This window comes from Hetaerina americana, unplaced genomic scaffold (assembly GCF_022747635.1).
Source record: "Hetaerina americana unplaced genomic scaffold, ioHetAmer1.1.p SCAF_60, whole genome shotgun sequence".
NCBI classification, from domain to species: domain Eukaryota; kingdom Metazoa; phylum Arthropoda; class Insecta; order Odonata; family Calopterygidae; genus Hetaerina; species Hetaerina americana.
The window spans coordinates 559,453-584,300 of record NW_027287206.1 but is presented as its reverse complement, the minus strand read 5'-3'; the positions used below and the strand labels follow the sequence as shown (position 1 = coordinate 584,300).

At 38.8% G+C, this 24,848-nt stretch overlaps 1 protein-coding gene across 2 annotated transcripts in view; it reads right to left on the bottom strand.

Annotated features, from left to right (window-relative positions):
* LOC139695591 (IQ motif and SEC7 domain-containing protein 1-like) overlaps positions 1-24,848 on the bottom strand; it is a 250,136-nt gene that overhangs the window by 218,043 nt on the left and 7,245 nt on the right. The window contains exon 1 of one of the 2 annotated variants that reach the window (XM_071594390.1): positions 9,601-9,775. The exons of the other annotated variant lie outside the window; for it this stretch is intronic. The gene's annotated coding sequence lies outside the window, so the exon portion shown is untranslated. Of the gene's footprint in view, positions 1-9,600; positions 9,776-24,848 lie in introns of those variants that run through there. 2 annotated transcript variants of the gene reach the window in all.

Below are 24,848 nucleotides of genomic sequence, written 5' to 3'. Positions count from 1 at the left end.
CCCAGAAATTTACACGTAATGGTATGGCCATAAATGCCAAAGGATGTGATCCGGTAAGAAGTAAAACATTTTCGATCCGTACAGACAAAATGAAAACTGTAATTCTACATACTGTAGAATTGCAGAGTTCATTTTGTAGTCCGGCACGGTATAAAAACCCCTTCCTTGTAACGTGCTTATTTTCGAATAAGCAACAGACAAAAAGAGTTGAAGAGAGTTAACTATTTGTCACATCCCCGAAGCCAAAATCTACACGGCTTTTATCGAAACGTTTGAATCTGCGACATTATTTATTGCTGCAAATGCAGAGGAAATATACTGAAAAAGAAAACATTTAAGTGTTCGGCTCTGGATCAACACAAGGAACAAATATATGGCAAAGCTCCTGGTACTCTGCCGTGAATCAGCCGCAGTCGAATGAGCTTTCCAGTTAGGCTAGCCTCACTGTAAAGAGAGCCTCTTGAGCGCGATGCAGAAATCCCATAACCCATCCCGAAATGAAGCGCTGTGGACACCATGGCGCAAATTTCTAATCCAGAATTTTACTGAATAATTATTTTAGAGCATGTAAATTTACATCACATTAATTTATAATCTGAGGAATACAATATTGATTTTGCAAATGGATATAGATATTTGAAGGAATGATATGCATTCATCATTCAGGCACATGTCAATTATAAAGCTTACTTTATATAGATTGAAATTAACAGCTTTTAATTTGTAGACGCCGAAAGGTGAGCGCGCGTATTTTGCCGCGGTTTTCGGCCCCTGTCAATGGTTTCCTCCAGTGAAGTAAAATTTACCCAGTTAAATTTCAAACATTTAGTGCATATATAAAGCTTTCAGCATCTGTAATACGTTCGGTCCGGGATCAACGTGACCAGAGTGGCACATAATTCACAGTCCATTATGATGAAACCGGCAGTAGGAGTAAACTTTCAGCTACTTAGCTCGTAAGGCCACGAATTCAAGCTGCAGGGGCCAACGACAACTTTGATGAGTCTAGTTAAAAGAAAACTTTGCAATATAACAGAAACAATTTCATACATTTAGTATCAGGTCCATAAGAGGAAGAAGAATCATAAGAAATTCCACGCCTGCAAATATACATACACATCACGAATGGAGTTAACTCGAGCAAATGCCCACTATGTGTCGAATTACGTGTGGAGGAAAAGGGAAGTAGTGAATTACACTTTTCCCAGAGTTGCCTAAGCTTACACCCAGATCGTATGGGGTGCCCCGTCAACAAAGCGGCTTAATTTTTATGACTGCGCTCACAGACATCTCCCGGATTTGAGCCCGACACCCAGCAGCCAGAAGTGAAGCGCTTCGAAAAAATATCCCTCAACATCAAGCATACAACGCGAAAATTCTTCAAATGAATTATCAGACGGAATCTAGGCGAAAAAAAGTATTGGCAACTGTGCTTGAAATAATAAAAACACACTTAAATATTTTTGACGTAACGCAAGACAACGGAACTGTTGCCAACTGAAAACAAAAGATAAGCCTAGGGCTTGTGGCCACTCTACCAAAAAGTATTTGGGGTGGTCAAGGTTTGAAACCACGAAAATGTCAATAAAACAAAGGCCTTAGGAGGAGGACGAAAATCTCAGTAGTTAACTCTGGCTATAGTTTATCAACTGAATTAAGAATTCTAGATAGTTAACCTTGACTCTTTCGCGAAGAAAGTGCTTTCCAGTGCCCAGGGGGAGGGGATCGGGTGAATTTGTGGCTCAGTCGATCCCTCAGGCAAATACACATAATGACGAAATTATACTTTACTTAAGTAATTAAAACTATTTCAGTTTGAACAAAAATGAAGATTTTTATCAGGTGCTAGCCGGTTATACCAGGATTTTCGAAACTAGTAATGACGAGTGCTCTTTGCACTCATCATTTATAGTTCTATTACTGTCAGAAGTATAACTGTCAGCCAACATCGAGGGGGGACAGCACACGACCCCACCCACTGTAATTAAATGACCACACACAATACACATTTCCCTCGCTTGTACACGATCTTCAAAGCGTAGCTGTAAAAACATTACAAAGCAGAACAACAGTCACTAAAACAAATCAACGATGAACTCAATTGCGTTTATTAGTTTTCTAAAAATTAAAATTAATTTACTTTAATACTAATACGCGCAGAATTAATAACACAAAATACGAAAAGAACCAAAATACTTTGGACGACCTTTCCATCAATTAATTGGGAAGAAGATTTCGCCAGGTTTCATATGGTTCGAATTAAAATTGTCAATTTGATAAGCCGATGGGAGTTGAGTTACTACAAGCAGACAAAAGGTCTCTAGAATCACTCGCGACGAGACCACGGCAGCAAAATCCGCGCTAGCCTCGTGATAAATGTTTGAAATGTGCATCAAAGAATTTAAGATTGCGAAATAAGTTTACACCTTGCAAGCTTAGTCAACGCCTAGTAAGCTTAGCCAAAGAATAAATATATATCAACAGAAATCAGCTGACAAGCCCAAGGCAACGTTTCTAGGGTTTCCGTTAAAATTCCAATAATGCCGCCCAGATCCCACGCCATTCAGAGGTGGGGCCAGGGATGTTCGGGCTCCTACCTTGGGCCGGTTGCGCGGTGCTGAACGCCGCGCGTGAAAATCCGCGTCTCCAAACTGAACGAGATACACCATAAAAGGCCTTTTATTACAGGACTCGAACGGCCAAGGATCACAATTCTCTCTGGCGGTAAACAACAATGGATTTAAAATAAATTGTTCCATGCATGAGAGCCATTTCCTTGTGCGTGCCGGTGCATTTCAAAAGCTTTTGACGTGGATGCACCGAAGAAAAGGGTTCGCATCGTCACAATTTCTTTCACCGACGGATTATAACCACATCTTCTTTTTCAAGCAAAAAAATCTTGTGCAGGGAAACGCGATTTGCAAAAGTTTACGGTGCACGAAGAAATGCCAGTAAAGGATAAGGGAGAATGATGCAGTGAAATCGCATGAACAGTGGAGAACATCATTTCTCAAGCCACGTGTCTTTTGGTATTTTGAAGCAGCGCAATATTCGCTCAACCGAATACGCTTGCCTAAGGAAGCCATTTCAAAACATTGGATAGTATAAGTAAGCCGCGCGGACTCCAAAATGGGGAAACGACTAGTTATTAATATTAATGCCCTTCTTTTACTATTGAATATACCAAACAAATGTGAGTCGGAGAGGCGCTCATGCATTTAACTCCTTCACGAATCCTTCCATCATTTTACGTTGGCCCTGATCTCTTCGATCGGTCATTCTTGCGCTATGCTCTGGAGCCGCCCTGATTAGGAACAATGAACAGTGGCGCGACCGTAGCGCCCCGACTCTAAGGTGCTGAGGGGTGGTCGCGTACCGTCAGATATATACGATACGTGGGAAGAGAAACGGAGGGGAATGAAGACCGATGGCGACTGAGGAGGGTATGTGAGGAATATGGAAGCAAAAATGCGCCCCATCCGGCGAGGTAGGGGGACGTCCACGAACCAAGTCTCGAAAATTGGGGAGTGGGAGCGACTTGATCCCACCTTGGCGCTCCTAGACGAGAGGGAAAGAGGGGGCCCGTTCGTGAGACGAACAAACTTAAAAGAATCATCGGCCCTCTCTCTTAAATATCCCCCAAATGGAAGACAATACGCATTTCGTGACAGGAATAACAATCAGATTCGTAGAGCAATATGAAGTTATATGCTTTAATCCCCGTCCTATTTAAAATATAGTGTCCTTGAGAAGTGTTTCGCGTTTTACATGTCTCTGGCCGCGAGGGCGACCTTCAAATGTCTACTGGACACTATAACTCTGGCTAAATTACCAAGCGCACATCAATATTCACGCTAAGGCTAACGTTTTCTCAAAACTGAATTCTATCGTTTCGTGCGCAACTTTGTAATATTCCATGATGAAGGATGGGGAAAAAACTTATTATATCACACCAATGATATAATACGATATCGAAATGTCCCAGAAGCGAACAGTTACGTCATACGGGTGACATTAGCTACTTGCTGCCGCAATAGATATACGACGACGCCAACGATGTATGATTGCCAAATCCGACTGCTAGAGCTTGGCGGTAATTGGCTTTAATGCACCACTGACGCTCTAAAACGCACCACGAGACGCCCGAGCATCCAGCTGCTGCGAAATTTCAAACTACCAAGCCAAAATTTGCACTAATGGTAATCCAGGTGAACGGTTATGGGTGGGGCAATATTTCTACGCACCGAAATTGTTGTAAATCTACTGCACAACACATGAGGAATTTTACAGGCGAAATCAACTACAGTAAAGCGGCCTCATGATTCAATAGGTGAATGTTTTAAATTTCTACGAATTTTGAACTAAAATCAGGATAGTGTGAGCATATCCTAGAAAATTAAATTCCCTTGTATGAAGTAACAAGAGTTTTTTCACCCTTATCTAACCCATCAATTCCCTTCCCTTTAAACCATTTTGACTATATCATATAACGTTATCAGAATTAACATTTAATTTTTTTTGTTCAAATGTCGTCTCTAATCTGCCAAATTTCCATCAAAGCACCAATAATCTTACTGTTAGCTATTTTCATTTTAATATAAGAAAGTCTTCTGCTAGCTATAATTGCAAGACACTTATTGCACAAGTTCTACCTAGATTTATCAGTTAAGTGCTCTTGATTTTCATGGTTAATTGTGAAATGGGGCATTAATAACAATCAATGCAATGGCAATGTAGCTAAAACATTGTTTTAAAATCATTAAAGCAAGAAATAACCAAGAAAAACCGATGAAATTACCAAAAACCAGGCAGACTAGTGCTGAGATTAGCTAGCAATCATATTATTGGCATTCTTCATTAGCTTTATAATTAATAGCAATCCTACAACTAAATAAGGGCTTGGGTTATTTTAATAACGCGTTATATATTTTGTAACAGCACGGGCACAATGAAATAAAAACAATTATTAAGAACCAGTTAACTTACATTAAATGATTAGGCATAAGAAGACCAGAGGCAAATGGAGAATCCCCCGTGATACCGAGACGAGTGCAGAGGAGACTAGATAGTGACGGAGGGACGTGGCTAACATAATACGCAGCGATCAAGTGACAAATATTTCAGGCAAATAATTAGAAATTTACGGCAGAAAATAAGACTGGTAATTGTAGAATTAGCATTGTATATGGGAAAATAGGAGGACTGCAGACAAGCAATCTCTGCACTGAGGCACTGAGGATGACGAAATCGGAAACCTCTCCAATTTCTTTATCAAGGCTCTAAAATTTACGTCGGGCGTCGGAAAAGGGAAAGCAGAGAGCAGGCAGATCATTTGTCACGACGCATTACTCAAGGGTGGAAAAATGCACCGATACGGAGTAAGCGACATATGTGGACGGCTTCCGCTCTCAGACACGACTACTCGTTGCCGACCATCGTGCCTTCGTATTGTCGTTCTCTCAGCCGGCCAAAAACGTGGCCTGCCACATGTGAGGAGCAGGAGAAGACCAAGGGGGACTTAAATGTACGCGGCGGAGTGAATCGCTCGGCGGACAAAAGACTCTTCTTCTTGGGCAGCAGACATCGACTGGAGCCGGAGGGGGAGGCTGCAGCGGACCTTTTATATGAATGACGTGCTTCACATACGTGGAGACAATTTGTTTCGCCGGAGCATTTTGGTTTGAAGGAGAAATTACCGAAAATGAAGCACAGGAATTGATCTAATGCCTCTTAGAACTTATAATAAAATCTTCTGTCTATATTTAACAGCCTCCGTGGCCTTAAATGTAATATTTGCAAACGTCTATTGCATTGGTACACTATTTCGAAGTCATCAAAAAAGCAATGCACCAATATGCATCTAGGGCCAGGCTCTTGGGTTTTTGCTACGGGTAAGGAATTTTTATAAACAAAGAAAAATACCTTAAGCTCCAGAATATTTTCAGGCCAATATCGCTTTGGGATGACATTCTGGGGAATTACAGGTATATTAACATGATATCGTCAAATAAAACGGATTTCAGGATATGAGGGAGATTTTACCGTGTAAACGCAATGGGATTAATTCAATTTCTATCATCTAGTGCACGTCTTCCAAGACATTATCAGCGACTCATATCTAGCGGTCAAACGATATTTTACGAAATATTGCGGTCGATTAGAAAGAAATTGATCGCATCATCCTTACCACAAAACGCAGGAAAACGAAATGGTGAATTGTTCGAGATTGATTTAGGATATCCAAGAAATTAACGCCCAAAAATTAAAGCATCACGCGATTAAATCAATTGGTATTCCATTCACTACCCCCGAGGACATAAAATACCTTCTTCGGAGGCCGAATCGGCAAGTTCTACATTCCAATTTTTATTGCGAGTATGATCGAGGCTATGGCAACAAATAATTCCCGTTACCTCCCTCCTCCTTTGATTCTATCTATTCAAACATATGTTCACATCCGTGTATCTAAGGAACAAAACTGAATTAATCCAGGTGCTCTGCTACATCGTGGTAATCCCTATAATGGATGGAAAACCAATGACCACACAAACGTACCCTCAAACAAAAACAGAATAAAACTCGCTGTATTTAAATTAATGAAACAGTACTAAGGGACCCAGAAGATACTTGATCAGGATATGAGTAACGGGGAAATTGAAGTCATGTTCCCTTCACATAATAACACACTTCTCTGTTTAGTCCAATTATTTCTGCGTCCAACGGTCTTTCCACAGCCTTCAGTTCTGTTTTCGCATGACGCCTACGGATAAAGTCATTGAACTAGTTCCCCACGCACTAGAACAACAAGATCGAACTAGCTAGGCAACTGGCCAGCGGGGAAATCAATCGCCGTTACACTTGAATTCCTCCCGTATCATGTAACTCCCCCAAGGTAAGGAATAGAGCTGAGGACATCAATACGAAATTTACGAATTGAATAGTTGCAGTATGGTTTTCTAAACACTAGAACGTCTCACCCAAGCGCAATCGTGTCCTAAATTTCATTAAAAACTTTCGTTTCATACCAAAAAACGAACAGATAAACTAAAAATAAATTCACAGCATTTAATGGCGAATCATTATGCGAATATTACTAAAGAAATCAGCATGCTACTCTATAGATGCCCAATAAAACTAAGAAACTTTTGGAGTAATGGATACCTAAATTAAAATTCAGAATATGAAAGAGAAACTAAGGCATAACTGAAACAAAACTTAAACGACAGATATGTAAAATATGACAATACCGCAGAAAATGTGGTACATCCTCTAGGTTTTCAGCGTAATATTTGAATTAATTTCATAAAATCGGTTCAATTTCTTCATATTTACCATTCTCACGCAAACAAAACACGGATGACGCCATAAAAGCGAATGAATGAACGCCTGGTAATTTCATAAGCCTTATAGACACAACCGACGTTTGGAGATATAGGCAAAAGGAGAATTAAACAATGGCAGAGGTATATCAATGACACCTTATGCAACCTGGAGGTTGGTGGCGTCTCTGTCCTTCCTCAATGGCGGAATTTCTTGCGCCTATATTAAACTCATTCAGAACTGAAATGCCGAGTGGCCAAACGAAAATCGACAAGGCAGGCTACTACTATCCCCCGAGTACGCCACGGAGCCGGTGACTGCACATGCGCAAATCCAGAGGCTATCGCTTAATGCTTAGACATCTCCTTGAAACTCACTATGCTAAGGGATTAAATTCAATGCATCACCTCCGATAGGCAGATCTTGAAGGCAGTACGAAATGTTACACTTAGCCACTGCATGCAAAGTTAATGTTACAAACGCTTATTTTTACTAAAACACAAATTATGTGAGTGAAACCATCAAACGCTAAATTTTCGTTGTGTACTTGGAAGCAATTCAGATCCGTCGGTATTTTGAAAAGTTCTTCTTTCAACGAATAACTTAATATCCATATATGACTCATTGCACAGCCATTTACAAACTAAGGTATTCAAGCTGTATTTGCATCGCTTTGAAGACCATCGGTAAAAGTCAAAATACCAAACTGGGAAAAGAGATGTAATTCCGAAATATAAAAATGGTAACGAAGCAGGCAGTTTGTTGCCACATTCCCCATTGACTTCACCCCAACCCCCCTGCGGCCTTCCATTTCCTCGTGACACGCTATCGCTTGATACTTAAAAGCAGTCAGTCAGCAAAGACGCAGCGCATGCTCGTGTCGCTGCGTGCTGCTGAGGACACGCGCATCATGAGGCGAAACGAATGCCAATCTTCTAACGCAAAGGATCCATTATTCACTCCTAGCTAAAAGAGAGTTCTTCGAGGAAAAAATACCATTCCAGTTGTTACGTATCACGCATAAGAGCGAGAGAAAGATACGTAGAGAGGGTAGAGACCACGGCGTCTCAAATTTTGAATACTCGTCACAATGTGAGATTCCAACGCATTACCCCCAATTCGTAAATTCGGAGGTTTCCGATATGTCCGTGGGATTAAGCGAATCGTGTAAGTCATGACGCTCCAGTGTTCAATTCCTCGCTGGAGACGGAAGACGGAGCTGCCGGGGAGCTGAGGAAGGACTCCCTCCTGCCTACCCCCGCCGAATCGGCCCCCCGCAACATCAAGCCTCGTCGCCACCCACCGCCTACCCATTCCTCTTGCTAGGCAAAGCCCAGCCGCCTCATCCTCTCTCTCTCTCCCACGTTTGTCATCTGTCAGTCACCGAAAGAAGGATGCCTCTCACCTTCCCACCCACTCCTCCGCGATCGAACTGCTAAAACGAGTCAAGCCGACCAAACCGAACTCCCATAAAAACCAATGCTTGTGAGAGAACATGTTTTGGCTCTTCTTGACCGAACTCGTGGAGGAACAAAAGAACAGGCTCTGACAACGAACGCAAAAACCAATCAACGAACGCGAAAACCAATCGCACTGAAAGGGTGCAGCCAAATATACATGACTGAACTTAAACTCCTATTCTATAGTCTCATTCAGAAATTGAGACTTACTGCCTGATTAAAAAAGCCCAAAAAATATAGCTATAACACGAAAAACGTAAACATGAAATACCACACCGCAGATAAGACCAGAGCCGAGTACACACTATGCCGAATGAAACCTCCAATGAAATAATTATCAGCGTTATAATCAATAGATGCATGTAATACGGCCTCATGAAAATTGGCATTTAACGCTGTAATATCATGTGACATGATGAAAAGGTTGCAATGTATTTTATTGAGTGCCACCAGCCAGACAATGGCCGAAGAAAGCAGAAAAAAATTCCCAGGGTTTGAAGACACCAGCCACATGCGATATGGGATTCGGAATCATTGTGCGTGGGCGAGGTGCACTGGGGAGAGGCAGGGAGGGGGGCTGCCGTCTAAGTGAAAGGGGGACTGAACTAGGGGGAGAGGCAAGGGATCGGCTGTTGGGCGGCCAAGAGGATCTCGGCCCAAGCAATGTTGATGCACGCGCTCGGGGGATGCCCACGACCAAACAGCCCTCTCCGGCGGATTATCCAAAGAATACGCGACGGCACAAACGCGAATGATGACACACCACACACGTCTCAACCCCAGGAGGGAGGGGGGGATGGACAGCTGGCTATGTTGTTACCTGTGCGGATTTGGTGCTTTGCGGACGACGTTTGGTGAAGAAGGGCACGCGACGGTTTCCCTTGGCACGTGGGGCGGGATATCACGGCACACTTGTCGGGACCCCCACGACGTTACGCAGAGAATCAGGGCCAGGCCGAGGGCAACCACGACCTATGGGCGGGCGGGCATGAGCGTGCGACTGGGCACTATGGCTGGATCGGCTGGCACGCCCTCCGCGGCATCACTCCGGGGACACTGGAGACGGGATGGGAGCACGGAAGGGGGGTGATCGGGGGAGGAGTAGGAGGAGGAAGGGGGAACGGAACGGGGGGGCGCATGCGCACGGACCCCTTCCCCCCCGGTGTCCGCCACCTAACTCGTATCGACTGAGGACAGAGAGGTGGGACGAGTCCACCGGGGGGGGGGTCGGGAACGTGAGGGGTAAGGCGAGCGGGGCGGGGGTCGCAGGGGTGCGTGGGAAGGGATATATTTAAAAACTGGGGTGGAGTGTGGTGGGGGATTGGGGAAGGTAAGAGAAAAACAAAGGGGAGGGAAGCGTGGCTGGAAGCAATGACGATCAGAGAAACTAAGAGGTGGGATTGGGGAAGGAGCGATTGGAACCATACCTCTCTCTTTACTTGATGGATGCGGCGAAATTGCCGCAGAGGCCGCACCGGCATTGCACCGGTTTCAAATGAAAAAACACCGACGGCGATCGCTAAGTGACTTTAGAACGCAGTGAAACGTTGGGATAAAGTACGCAAGGCTCTTCCGAAAAACTTTCAGTTGAGTCCAAGATGAGTTACACCAGAATTACTCCCCTCTCATACGAGGAGGTCAGTCAAGAATCTTTCGGTTCGAGGCTCCCTGGATCAATCGGTAGTAGAACATGTCAGACCCTAATGCAGGGTCACGGCATGGGAATAAACGCCCACAGGATGACGGAAGCTTCTCTTCGACTACCAGAGAAGCCATTAGCATTTCAGTCTTGTGATTCCTCATCCATCATCGAAAATTGGAGAAAAACGTGACCATTCCATCCAATAATAACGTAAATGCTCGCAGTGATAGGCATTTCAGTGAGGCTTGAAGAATTATGGAAGCATTAGTTGACAGAGGACTCTGCATTATCATCAACAGTACAACATTTTCGAAGGCACAGACCCCATTATTCTATTATTATTAATTAAAAGGTCAAAACTGTAAAACAGAAAAGCTATCAGGGAACGAGGGAATCAATAATGAATAGAGAAAAATGGAGGGCTGCAGGAAACCATTTTTAAGATTGAAATACAGATGTTGATGATGCATGTAGAATTACCTGTGAAAATGTATTACACTGAACTGAAACTATCATACTGAGCCTACTAAAATCCTATTCAAATATTTATAGAGAATCCAATCACATAACAATTTTTCTCTACAATATCTTTCCTAAAATGTAAATGCAAATGCCTACCTTAAAACTATGTTATGACCTACAAGTCTATGCAATAAAATATTATTCTAGCTAAAATCTATGCAAAAATTGTCTACATTTAGATTCAAGTCAATTTTAGCAAAATTATTAAGTGAGAGCAACCAACTTTAGTGATTCTCTTCTGATCTCTTATCTGTAGACTCAGCACTGGTGTCAACCAAGCCAACTGCACCCACTCATCAATTACTTGATGCTTAGTTACAAGACCCTGTCCCCAATCGCATCATAAAATAGAGATTCCACACTAAATTTAAATTATAAAATTTCACCAAAATAAAGAATCAAACCTGTTTTCCAAAAATGAATGCATTTACTTCAAATATTTTAATTTCAAAGCAGATAGTTAGGCTAATAAACAAGACAAAACCAACATGAATACAGTTTGAATTATTATGTTCCAGGGGCTCAATTTATATCACAGGAGGCATCAATGACATGAGTAGGAGGGAAGCAAATACATACTTCTTAAAATTGCTACAACTTGACTATGACTGACTATATGCACCACTGCAGTGAGGTCAAAAAAAATTATTTTCCAGAGCCTAAAACCACTGCAAGGAATCATGAAGGAGGGTGGAAAAAACAAGTCTTGTAGTTGGGCACAGAAGCATATAATTAGCTGTGACATCTTCTGTAAAAACTAAGTTGCTTGGGATTTTGGGTCTCAAATTTAAAAAAAAAATTAGAAAGATTTGAAAAACACCAGAGATTTTACTAACAAACCAGCTAAAACCATTACAGGTTAATTTTATCATTTGACTTGTAACCTATGGGTTTAATAACACTTGCTTTCATATAAATTTTGAAAAATGCTTCTGATTTTTTATTTATATTAATAGCTAACAAAGGCACTAAGAATATCCAAAATGATATGCATGGCAATTGGAAAATAACTTAAATCTTGCACTGCAAAGACATGTTAGATAACAGCAATAACTAGAGTGAGTTCACAAAAACACGTTTTTCTTTGGAGTAATTCATCTACCAAGGTTGTTGTCCCAACATATGATATATCCACAAGGGCATTATATATGGAGGCTTAAAGAGGATTGGGTTAAACTTTAAAATAATTACACAGTAGATGGTTCCCTAACATACACTAGCACATGATTTTGTATCAGCTCAAATGCCTTTGATTTGAAACACCATACTATGGGTCACTGTGATTACCAGTTGTTACGTTCTACAATTTCCTTCAAAATGCTTACAATTCAAATTTTAAAAAAAACTTGAAAGGAAAAAAATCCCATATCTTGGAGTTGGCACAATACCAAATAGTTCAACTCAACTGACACAGCCCATAATAAAAATCTATTGATCTAGCAAGGCTTGCCAAAACAGACAAAACTCTTTCCTTTTTGAAAATCAATAGTACAGCATTGACTCAGATTCACTATGCCCCCAATCTATGATTTTCCAGGGTATAGCTTTTTCATTCTCTGAGTTCATTCAATTCCTGAATAGGTATGGCCGAACTGCAAGAGAATTCGGTAAAGATCGCAAAAGAAGAACCAAATGATAAAGCCTCTTAGCATGGAACACTTTAAGCACCTAAAATGGATGCAATTATCCTATAGAACCTTACAAGCAAAATTAGAATACAATTTAACCATGATATACCTAGCACAAGCATGGACATATGAAAGTGACATGTTACATTTTCATACTATCTCTACTGTTGCAAAAGTGACTGCAAACCTAATAATTCATCATGTTAGCACATCTTTTAAACATATTATAGCACCACCAGAGCATCGCCTTTAAAAAGTTACTATAATATAGACTATAACAAATATATAGACTTGTCAATACTACAATGTAGGTGCTACCAACATAGGGGCACATATAAATCAAATTTATACTGAGTTTCAAAAAGTATTTTATGTTAAATACAGATCAGTGTGAGCTCAGGGCACATGGAAAATTAATAGCTTTTGCAATGTAACAAGTGCAAAAATCATTTGTCTTGACCAATGACTTTTACACTTTGAAATTGTTGTACTGTAATGAACCTTAGCAGATGACTCCGCTAAAAGTTTATGTTGCTGCATCCCTAGCAGTTTCTTAGAATCTCAATAACTTCCGGTTTTATGATTGAATAAATGACAAATACAGATGATAAGAACCCAATTCTCTTCACCTTATCTCTTTTATGTGGCCTCTGGCGTACATCAGGGACATCTGGGGATCATCTTTTACCAACTTAAATAACTGCTACTGCATACAAGACTGAATCTAGAGAGTGTGTGCTACATGGTATGACTTTAAAATTTATTCATAATAAGTTTTGTTGATCATAAAGTACACTCGTGCAATATAGTTGCCATTTGGGTACTAATGCACATTTTTAGGATAAATTACTAAAGGAATAGATTAGAGGAGGTTACATCAGATATGTGTTCAAAAAATTGGATTTGAATTACATAAAAATCCAACTTTAAAATGTATAAATTAAGCATGGAGTTGAAGGCCTTATCTTCTCATCTGGCACCATTCTATTTTTTTAAATAATATATATCTTTCTCAAGTCATCTCAAGCTGGCTTTTCTCATAACAGTTAATTTTATTATACAGAGCAATTATTAGTTTAACCCAAATTTTTACAAAGATGAGTAAGCTATTAGGAGTGAATGCAAAGTGAGGCAAATTCCTACAGCCAAAAAATGCTCCTATAACGTTATTTTGATCAGCCAGTGACCATCAACGGGTATAGTACAGAGCTTGCCAGCGAAAAGATGGCACTACCATAGCTCTGTTTGATGTCAGATCTGTCAAGTAGTTCCATGAGAGTAAGTCACTTGACATTGAACAGTGCTACAGTACTGACATATTCTCACAGTCAAGCTCTTTACTCTCCCCATTGATGTTCACCAGCTGACCGAAATAATGTTATAGGAGCCTTCCAACTTCTTTTTATTGGCTATAGGATTTACCTCACTTTGCAAGAATTTTTAGAATCAATTATTAATACAATATAGCCCTATCACAACAATGATGTAGGAGGTGAATAACCTGCTGTGATAGGGACTTTATTTCATTAAAATATTTTTAAATTAAACATTTCTGGGACCTCACATTTCAAAGATGATGTATATTTTTAAAGAGTTGAATTGTTAGTTTGATTATTGCACAATTGTATATTAGCATTCCAGAATCTGTTTTAGATCATACAACCAGCAAATTTTCATCTAAGATCTAGGAGAACTACTTAAAATTCTTGAGCACCCTGATTGAATACGTATTAATTTACTTTAATCATGTATCTCCCAGTAATAGAACAGAGAAAGTAGGGCCAAAGAGGAAAGGGCGGGAATAGGATATGGATTTGGACTGGATGAAAGGAGGAAGGAAGTACACCAAGATTTTTAAGAGGGGCATGTTGTGGAGTAGGATGTTTGGTTGTGTTTTGTTAGGAGATATATCATTGGTAGTTGTGTCCATCTGAAACCTACTTCCACCAGTAGATCACCTAATAAGTCACTCATTCATTTCATGAGAAATTCTAAATTACTGAACTACTTTCTGATCTCATCCTATCAATCAGATTTTTTATTTGTCTTATTTCACACCTGCTTATGAATAATTAACGCAGGAATCTACAATTTATTAAGATGGATGTCGATTTCAACAGTCTTAAGGTGACCCAGCAACACTTAGATTTCTTTCATCACAAAAGGTTTGGCAAAAATTAATGGCAGGAACAGAGACTTTGTGGAATTTCCTGGGCTCAGACGATAAAAATCCTTGGAATATCCCAGCATCAAATGCAGAGAGAGGCCCTTCAATTATAGATGACCAGGAGTCATTAAACATAAATTTCTCCTAGCGATAATAAGGTCAGAGGAGGTAAATATAAATATAATTCTCTTTAGGTGTACAATGCACATTTACTATACTCTGGCTCCAATGGCAACACTGACACATAAGGTCTATCGGTGGTTCAAAACTCAGGTAATTGATGCTGATACTAAGGCTACTGAAACACTTTCATGAATTCATATACAAATATATAAGCACTGAGCAATGTTTTCCTGGACTTGTCAGCTTCAGTGTCAACATTTTGAAGACAAACTCCAACATTTCCTTCAGGGTGCTCAGAGTTGAATTGTTTGGTAGATTCATCTGATGTTACTAGGACCCAGTAAAACATTAACACCTATACTGGAGAAAGTTGTATTTCCATGAAAGGAAAGGAAATGAAAAAGCCCATCCAATCATGAGAGATCCTGAGTGCATGATAATGTAAATAAATCTGATCCAGAAAGAATATCATCAAGGATAGCGAATTGAAACTTCAACAATAGTAAACCAGACCTTGCAAGGAACCTATGAACACTTCAGCTCATTTACTGGGAAATTGTCATCATTATCAGAACATTCTTCAAAGATAGTTACTTTTTATGGCCCTGGACTTCAATTTTGAACACCAGATGCCTCCCACCATTACTCCTCTGCATTTATTGAATTTTTCTGGTGTTTGAAATGAAAAGTATATTTTATAAGACTCACTTGATACTGAAGGCCGTTTTTAGGTTCCATTTCAAGGATATCAGTAAAATAATATAAGCAATCTTAATTATTCAGAAGCTAAAGCAAACTAGGAGTCCTTCCTACGGAACTATCATACCCTACTCTTTATTGCCTAGCTAATAAGACCCTCAGCACAGTATTTACTAAGCAAAACCAAGTACATATATAGTCCTTGTTCAACAGTCGCTTTTGTTAGATTAACATAAAAAATGAATAAATACACTGAATAGACAAATATAATTAATAGCATGAATGCAATACCACTTCTCTCCGACTAATTGCAATGGAATGTGACCAGATCATTCCTTCATGTTTGACTGTTTTAACACAACTTTTCTGATAATCACTAAAAATCAATTGCTGTATATATTGAAATATTACTTACAAATGCCTAAGCTCCTTCCTATCATCAATCTTCATATTTTCAATTTAAAAAAATAATGAGAAATGACTAAATCTCATTTAGCTAAGCTATAAAGTGAAGGCTGGTTTACAGACTGGAAATAGAGCAGTGTACAGTAATTTGGGTACCATTAACAGGCAAGCTCACGATTGGGAAGATCTTTGGAGATGTAATAGAAACTGAAAAGATACACACTGGACTCTAATACAATGTGAAATTACCTTCATAAAAGTGTGAACCATGACCATTCACAATTTGACTCCAGATGAGCAACCAAAGCCACTGCGTGACAAAAGTGCTCTTAAAATTTGGCTGGCTAGTAGTTTTCAACCCCGGATATGAGACTGAATGGCTAGTTCAACATTATCATATCAGTAAAGCCTAGTTGACAAGCATGAGTCATGCCTTAGGCTTAATACATTGATTAGGCCTATGATATGATTATGCTTTATGTGTTTTCCTGAGCTGCATCAGTAGAGCAAGATGACCTATTTGAGAATCTAAAAATGGTATCCCTCTCACAAATAAACTTGAACAAAAGAGTTTACTCTAAATTGGGGAGAAATAATTAAAATCTCAATTGTGCATTGATTTTGTCAGGCAAGTCACCCGTACAAAGATCAAATTGCTACCATTCTGTGCAAAAGAATAAGTGTTTCTCTTCTTGAAAAGGTATTGCTCACATGTTCCCAAACACTATACTATAACCAGCATCCACATATTACATCATTTTCAAGCCTGGTGGATAAAAGCTCTTCCGGGTAATTCACCTAAACTAGTCTTATGAAAACATTTAGCTGAACATTGTAATACTGTTTCTTACTGTCATTGAACAATTGCACCACATCAAGCATGGAATCCCCAACATATATATACTATCATAAATGTCAAGCCTCAGACTGGACATTGCTATAGGTCCATTTGGAAGTGCCTTAAATGTTGTGTTGCTTGCTGTACTTTTCTGAAAGCCATCTTAATTACCACAAACCAATGCTGAAGAAATTTTTTATACATGAAATTCCCTAAATAGAATCACAGATATTACATACTGCAGTACTCTTTCTGGTGGCAACTAGGATTCTTGTTCCCTGAATCAAGGCATTTTCGAAGTATTACCGAAGGAAAATCATGTTTTCAAGGTTTATTGCACAGCACCTTGGATCACTTACTATCCAAATTTTTATATATTTTCTTATGCACTGAAAACTTCCTGTAAAATCCTGAATAAGGAGCTCAATTTTAAATCAACTAACATACACAAAAGTGGACAATTTAGCAATTGAAAAAGTAAATAATCAGTTTAGGGAACAGTGTAATAACACATTTTTTTAGTACTCTTGATGCCACAACACCACCTGCCATGACACACAAGGCAGCAAAAGTTTCCCTAACTCAGGAAGGAAAACACTGCATATAAATGTAACCTAACATGCCACTAAGGTGAGCAAATATAAAAATGAAAAAAGAGGGGCACAATTAGAGGAAAATCGGGATAATGTGACAAAGTTACCAAATATTGGAAAACTGCAGAGAAAAAGAAGTTGTTAAGAAATACGGATTACACAATATGATCGATAATATTCACTAGAGGGTATTTATCTTTGTAAAAATGCACAGTTTCGGTGCAGAATTTGCTTTATGAACAACAGTTGCCAAACTGTGAGAGTACAATTCAAGTGCATTTTTTCACCATCCAATAGCTGTTGGTGGTCCAATAAAAAAAGGTGCACAATATCCCACCCACCATTGGCATTGAATTTGGAAATTTTTCAAAAATTAAACAGGAATTATACAGACAATTCCTAAAATAGAAGGTTATTTCATGTCATCACAGATTGCCATACATACCCTGTGCCTTGAACTCTATTTCTTTCTATGAAGTGCTCATATATTTCTAAATGGATATAAAAATTATTCACTGCCTTAATAAATATTTTCGCGCCATGATGCCACAGAATGCTAATTTGATATGATAAATGCTGAGGACAAATTTAGGCGGCACGCAAAACCAATCTTTACTATCTTGCACACAAAAATGTCACAAGAGGACTAATGCATCAATCAAAAAACCATTTCCAAAAGTGAAGGGTATTCTCCTGAGTTGCATACATGTTTCTACCATATTTTAACTACTACCATGTGAAAGCTTAACATGTGTCTACCCCCTGCTCTTCCTCAAAGAAAATATACCTAGCCTAGCTCACTCCACGAACAGATTTCCAATATCTCCATACACTATTGAAATACAACCACTTATTTAGAAGAATGAATATGGCTGAAGGAATAGTTCTACTCCTTCCTAGGCACAATTTTTCCAGGAGTGACACTAAGTGGTCCTCAATAGGTATTTTCCCCTAAGGTTTTATGGAACAAATCCTAAAGAATGAATGGATAAATTCAGATGGAGCTTATTTTGAGAATGGATGTTCAGCAGCTGATTGGTCACCGAGAAATCAACACACAATGTCTTCCTTTAATACAACATCAAAAACTTTCTAATTAGAAATGTAGCAGTATGATGTCCAGACTGAACTCCATAGAAATGCCTGAGCTCATGATTTTCCACAATGACTCTAGTGCGATTTTACGTCATATAAAAATATTGAGGAAAATTAAGGAAAAATTCCAAGATATCTCAAACTAAGGAAGAATTCTCAGATCTTTCAAGGAGGTGGCAAATTCACAACACAAAAACCTTACATAAAATGTTTTTGCTTAAAATAGTTCTCATATATTCTATTAGATGTATTCAAGTATCCAAGTAAGAAAGGCTATTAATTGCTAGCCTCTTTTTGATGATGTGGTAACTGAATTTTTAAGGTTCTTCGATGGAAAGGATCAATTTTCTCCAACAAAATTTTGTTTTGTGTATTTACGGTGAGAAAGCAACCACTCCTATCAGACTATTAACCTTGTAAAATACAGACTATGCATAAAGTGTGGGTTAAGTTCTTATCCTTCAGAGATAGGAAATCTAAAGTCATGACCTGATGATTTAACAGGCGAAACAATTACACAGTATGGACCGTATCTTAACTCCCTTATAATCATTAGTGAATCAATCCCTTGCTGAAGGTATACATCTCAATGTTCTGAGATGCATTAGGCTGTCCTTAACTAATGACAAAAAGTTGATAGAATCGGTTTGAAAAAAATATACACCCATATCCATAATTTGGTGGCATGGTAGCCTAATGGGAAGAGCAATCAGCTTTTCACCATGGGATTCCGAGTAACTTTGGGCAATCTCATCTAAAATTGAAGCACAGTGGCTTTATTATTGCGAGAGCTTTTTGGGTAACTAAATGCATTCCATGAAAAGGAACTCCCCCCTCAATCATTAATGTGGGAATTTCCACGTGTCTTAATGCTTAGTTCAGATTGAGCTCCACCCTCACCAATCAAAACCAGACTTACAGTTAACTATTGTAATGATAAACGATAGTGCCCCAGTTTCGAAAAAAGTATGGAACATGCAAATTACAAAATATGAAATAACAAACTTGTTTGAAAAAATCTCCAATTAATTCACCACGATGACTTCCAAGATTAAAGTCAGAAGAGAAAACCTTATTTCAAGCAAATGAACACATCAAAGATCAACACAGAGAAAGATTATTGGGCATCATATTTTGTATCAAAAGGGCATTGATTCAGTAGACCACAAAATAGTGCTTATAGAATGTGAATTATTGAGCATAAGAGGTTTGCATCACATTGGTTAAAGACATATCTTACCAAGAGTAGCTTGGGGAAAAGATAGCAATAATTTTTTCTCATCATCACAAGAGAGTAATGGAGTACATCTGGGGTCAGTGTTTGGCATAATTCTTTTTTATGCATATTTATAATGATTTACTCAAGGAGCATATGCTTAGTTCTAACAACAAATATGGCATGTATGTGGATGGTGCAGGCATGAAAATAACTGGTAAAAGTTTGAAAAACTTAAATGAATCAGGGGAAATGATAAATCCATCATATTTATGTAATGTAATAGCAATGATATGATTTTAAACAGTAATACAACACCAGCAATACTACTTCCTGCAAGACAAGAATCAATGGTTCTCTGAATTCCTAAGGTTTTGATTTCAACAGAGCACATAATAGAATGCCTGAGAAATCTACTAGTACGTTGACTCTCATCTGAAATGGGAGATATATATTTTTCATTTACGTTACAAAATGAATGCAATTTACCACCAGAAATCAGCCTAGAGACAAACAGTAATACGCAGAATCACTTGAGGGAGCAGTTTAGAGTGAATTAAAACACTTGGTAATTACTTTCACATCAAATTTTCCCTTACAACCTATGTTTCATTGTGCAAGGCTATCATCAAGTGGACTTGTGATGCATCTAACAGAATAGCAGTGCCACATGGACTTGCCTGATATTTATATGAAAGTAGTCATCCTGTCAGTGAAGTGAAGTTATTATGATTTCCAGGCAAGGCAGCCATCAGATAACCCATGATAATATGTCAATTACTGAAGTTTCTTACAATAATTATCATAAGAAAAGTACATAAAGTACTCCTAAAGACACTAGTCATCTTACACATTTCTCACCATCTTTGGTACTAGTAATTCTCTTTTGATGATTGATAGTCATACCAAAACAAACATGATCAGTTTCCTTATATGTTCTTAGGGAAATTCTCAACCTCACCTTCCCTTATCTACAAAACAAAATAATACTTTTAAGAACCAACCACAATGCATATAATGCTCATTCTTACAGCTTCCAGTCAGAGTCAATCATTATGGTACATTGTTATGATACTGATTTCACATGAATATTTTGGTTGCTTCCATTTAAAAGGCTCTAATGTTTTTATTAAAAAAACATTACGAAGAAGTTTCATTGTATTTATGCGCAAAACATTTTGACCTATGATTATTATTATCATAGGTAATCCACCAATTAAGGCAGCCACAAGCACGTAGACACAAACGGTAGAGCAACAATTCCCTTGCTTCTGTCAAGACACATATCCTGATATCCAACATTACAACAAGCCCATATTCAATTCTGCATACTTCCTTCCTCCCTTCATTCCATCCTATGTCCCTACCCAATTTCTGCCCCTTCCTCATTTTCCTAACATTTGCTACTCTATTAGCTTCAACATCCCATTGCCAATCAACATGCTTTGCACCCATTTTCCCGGTCTCCTTATAATTTCTACCAACAATCCACTCTCCGCCCCTACCATTCTAGAACTTCCCCATTTGTTTTCCAACTTGCCCACTTCACTTTCTCCATACTTCTCCAAAATCACATTTCAAAAGTATTTTATCCTGCTCCAACGACCATGTTTCCATGCCGTGCATAACTATACCCTATTTCAAAGTTTTCACGAGCCTGTCATCAATTTTCTCCAATTAGTGAAAACTTCTTTACCTAATGCAATTCTACTCCTTATTTGACTACTATTCAGACCATTTTGGCCTAAAATGCTTCAGAGATAAGCAAACTTCCATCTGCTCCAGTTTATTACCTGCTGTTATATCAAGTCCGGTTCGTTGGAAAGTCATAACTCTCTAATTTAAGATATGGTTCAACATTAAGTTACACTAAAAGTGCATTCTAAATCAAGGGATATAAATATTTCTTCCATTATTGAGTTTATTTAATATACATTGTAGAGCACTAAATGTAGCACATTGCCTATCCAACTTGTGACACTGGGAAGTCTCCCTGACAGTGCCTCACATTCAGATGAAATGCCAAGCTGTACTGGCTACAACAATCTTCTCTTGTCAAGTATAAAAATGGGCTGACACAATGCGTTATATTCTCTGGCATGTGCTTACGATCTGTTCCCCTACCAGCATTCCTGAAGGACAAGGACAACAGTTCAGTGTCACCCTTGACAGGGCAAAATTTACTAGTAGTAATTTGGGGAGATGAGAAAAGCTGATGCCATTTGCACCATTTAGGGAAGATGGATAATTTTGCTAGGGGTAGAATTTTCAGGGAATATGGGGAATGGTGGAAGGACACCTAGCAAAGGCATTAGCCCACTATCAAGGGAACTTGCCTAGTAGTCCACATTCTAACTTCCCATCTGACGGATGGAGTGCTGCACTCGAAGCATTCTCCACCAAGCATGAATTGGGTCACCACTGAAACATTCTGCCTCCACCATTGCGTAAATCCTCGGGATGGGCACTAGTCATCCCATGCCGACCCCGGTGGTGGCGGGGTAACGTCCTCGTCTGCCATTCCAAGGGTCGCGGGTTCGATTCCCGCCTGGGTGAGTTTTCCTCCACCTAGGGCTTGGGTGTTTGTGAATGTGACCATTGTTATCGTTGTTAATAGTTCGATGTAAAGGCCAAAACGTGCTGTTTTCGGACTAATACTGAATAAATAAATAAATCAACCCAATCCCAGCAAAACTTACATTTTTTCTTCATGTATCTCACCATTTGAGTTCAATTTTTTGTAGATGTGCACGCATTCCAAAATCCTCATGTGAAGCCAACCCAAGAAAAAACTTGGGAGTTTCAATGATAGGTTATCAATGAAAATCTTTCCCTGAAAAGTAACCTATTTCCTTTAAAAGCAATATGATTCTAAGAAAAGAGAATATCTCTCAACCCATGTGAGTGTATAACCCAAACGTGATTGATGGTTGAGGCCGAGACTTTGTGGAAATCCATTGCGAACAGGGGTTTCACTAAATAGCTTTGCAGTTTCCACATAAAATAATTGATTGAAATATTGAAAATAAATCAATTATTTTATGTGGAAACTGCAAAGTTATTTAGTGAAACCCCTGTTTGTTTATAACCCAAACCATGAAAATTAAGCCAGAGCAGAATGTACTCCTGTGGCCCGTGGTCCTAAGTTTTTTCTTTCAGGAAAAGCTCCTTTTAATGTTTTACTCAGTGAATTTGTATTGAAAATCACTATGTCATCAGTGTCTGACTGACTAAAAATTCATTACTTGACATCCTCCAAATATTGGCACTCATTTCTGGAAAACGCAGCCACATCTGTATCAGAACACAAGAAAAGCAAAGATAGTCTCGGCCATTGCAGGAAAATAGAAACACTGGTGCAAGTATTCAAGACTTGGAGAAATACTTCCTAAAAGTTCTCTCCAAAGCCACCATATTCACACTAATTTTTCAATTATTTACCGGATGAAATTAAACAAAGATCATTAACCCTGATTTGAAATGTTTAGTTTATTATTCTTTTGTCCACATGCAAACTTAATTAAAAGCTGTTGGCTATTGATGCTAACTCTGTAAAATCTTTCCTAAAAGTTTTTGGGAATAAAAACAATTAGTTTATGGAAAATTGGAAGGAAGAGATTTTTTCGGATATATATTTGCAAGATATGAGGCAGGAGGGTAGCCAGAAGATATTAAATCAATTTTAATCCATAGGAAAAGTGCTAGTATGAGATTATAAACCAAACCACAGTCATCGACCTAAAAGTTGGTTGGAAAAGTGAGGCTAGAGTGCACCCCTTAATAAACCATTACTTACTTCAAATTTATGCATTAGGGTTTAGGGAGGGGGCAATGCTTTTCCTTGCGCAACCTGTAGTTTTGTAGGAAAGCCTGGTTGGTACCTAAGAAATAACACAGAATAGGTAACGCTAAGATGTCCAGAATCACCAACTGATTTAAGGAGATTAAGACATGGGCCATCCTTTCAGTAGTCAAACTTTCCACCAACTGGAAACCCATACTCCTCTCATTCCATAGAGGATCATTAGTTTAATTACACATGAGGCAAAAGCTGTGCTGACACAAATCAATAGGAAGTTACACAATGGCGCAAAAATTAGCTTCATGAAGTTCTTTTTGAGTTAAGGAAGAGGAGACCATGTAAAGTCATGCCAGTAATAAGCATTTTAACAGAAAGGAATATAGAATTACCTAGATGTCATATCATCATCATAGTTTCAAAGAAGGAATTTAGAAAGTTGAGATACGCCAATACTTTATAATTTATATGCTAGGAAGTGCTAAGAGCAACAAAGGAGATTCTAGTCGGGTATGAAGTTTGAAAGGGAACAGATTTTCAGATTATGAAATGTTACTTAGTCACTTAGTCAGGGACAGAAGCCATTGCTCATTTCTAAACCATTGCAGGAATAGTAAGAGATGCATTGGATGATGATAAAAGATAATAAAATGAAAGTAACAAGAAACTTTAGAAATAAGTACGAAGACTAAGTGATCATTCAATTAAGTTAGACTGGAGGAAGCGGACAATGTTTAATAATTGTCTGGGATCATCCAGAGCCTATAACAAATCAAAAGAATAACTATGATGGTATGATAGTGCACCAAAGACAGTTCTTGCTGGAACCCACGGTGGGATATGTCATGGCTACTAATGAGCAATTTTTCATCTTGATAATTCATTCCGCCATAGGAACTCCCCAAGATGTGATAACAGCAAAATTTACAAAATAATCTCAGAGATATTTGAGTTAAGAGCAAGCTTTGTGCATTTAGATACACAAGCAAAAATCTTTACAGGGGCAATTCAGAATATCTGAACCCTTTGATCTGATTCAACTCAACGCCCATTAAGGAGGGTTTTGTTCTATTTAGGAAAAACTAGCAAAATGCCCTTTTTAGACGACATCACTCAAACTGAGATTGCACAGAATGAGGAAAATGTTCAGGTGTCTTAACAGGATCAGATTAATCAGTGGAACTTTACTATATCAACTAATGGGATTGAATGCATGACAGCCGCAGGAAGGTGTGCATTAGTGGGAGTGGGCAGTTGTCTCATAAAAAATGAGTGAGTATACATTAACAGATACATACAATTGTGCCTAAGTAAATTTTAATCCATAAACAAGCATCTGCA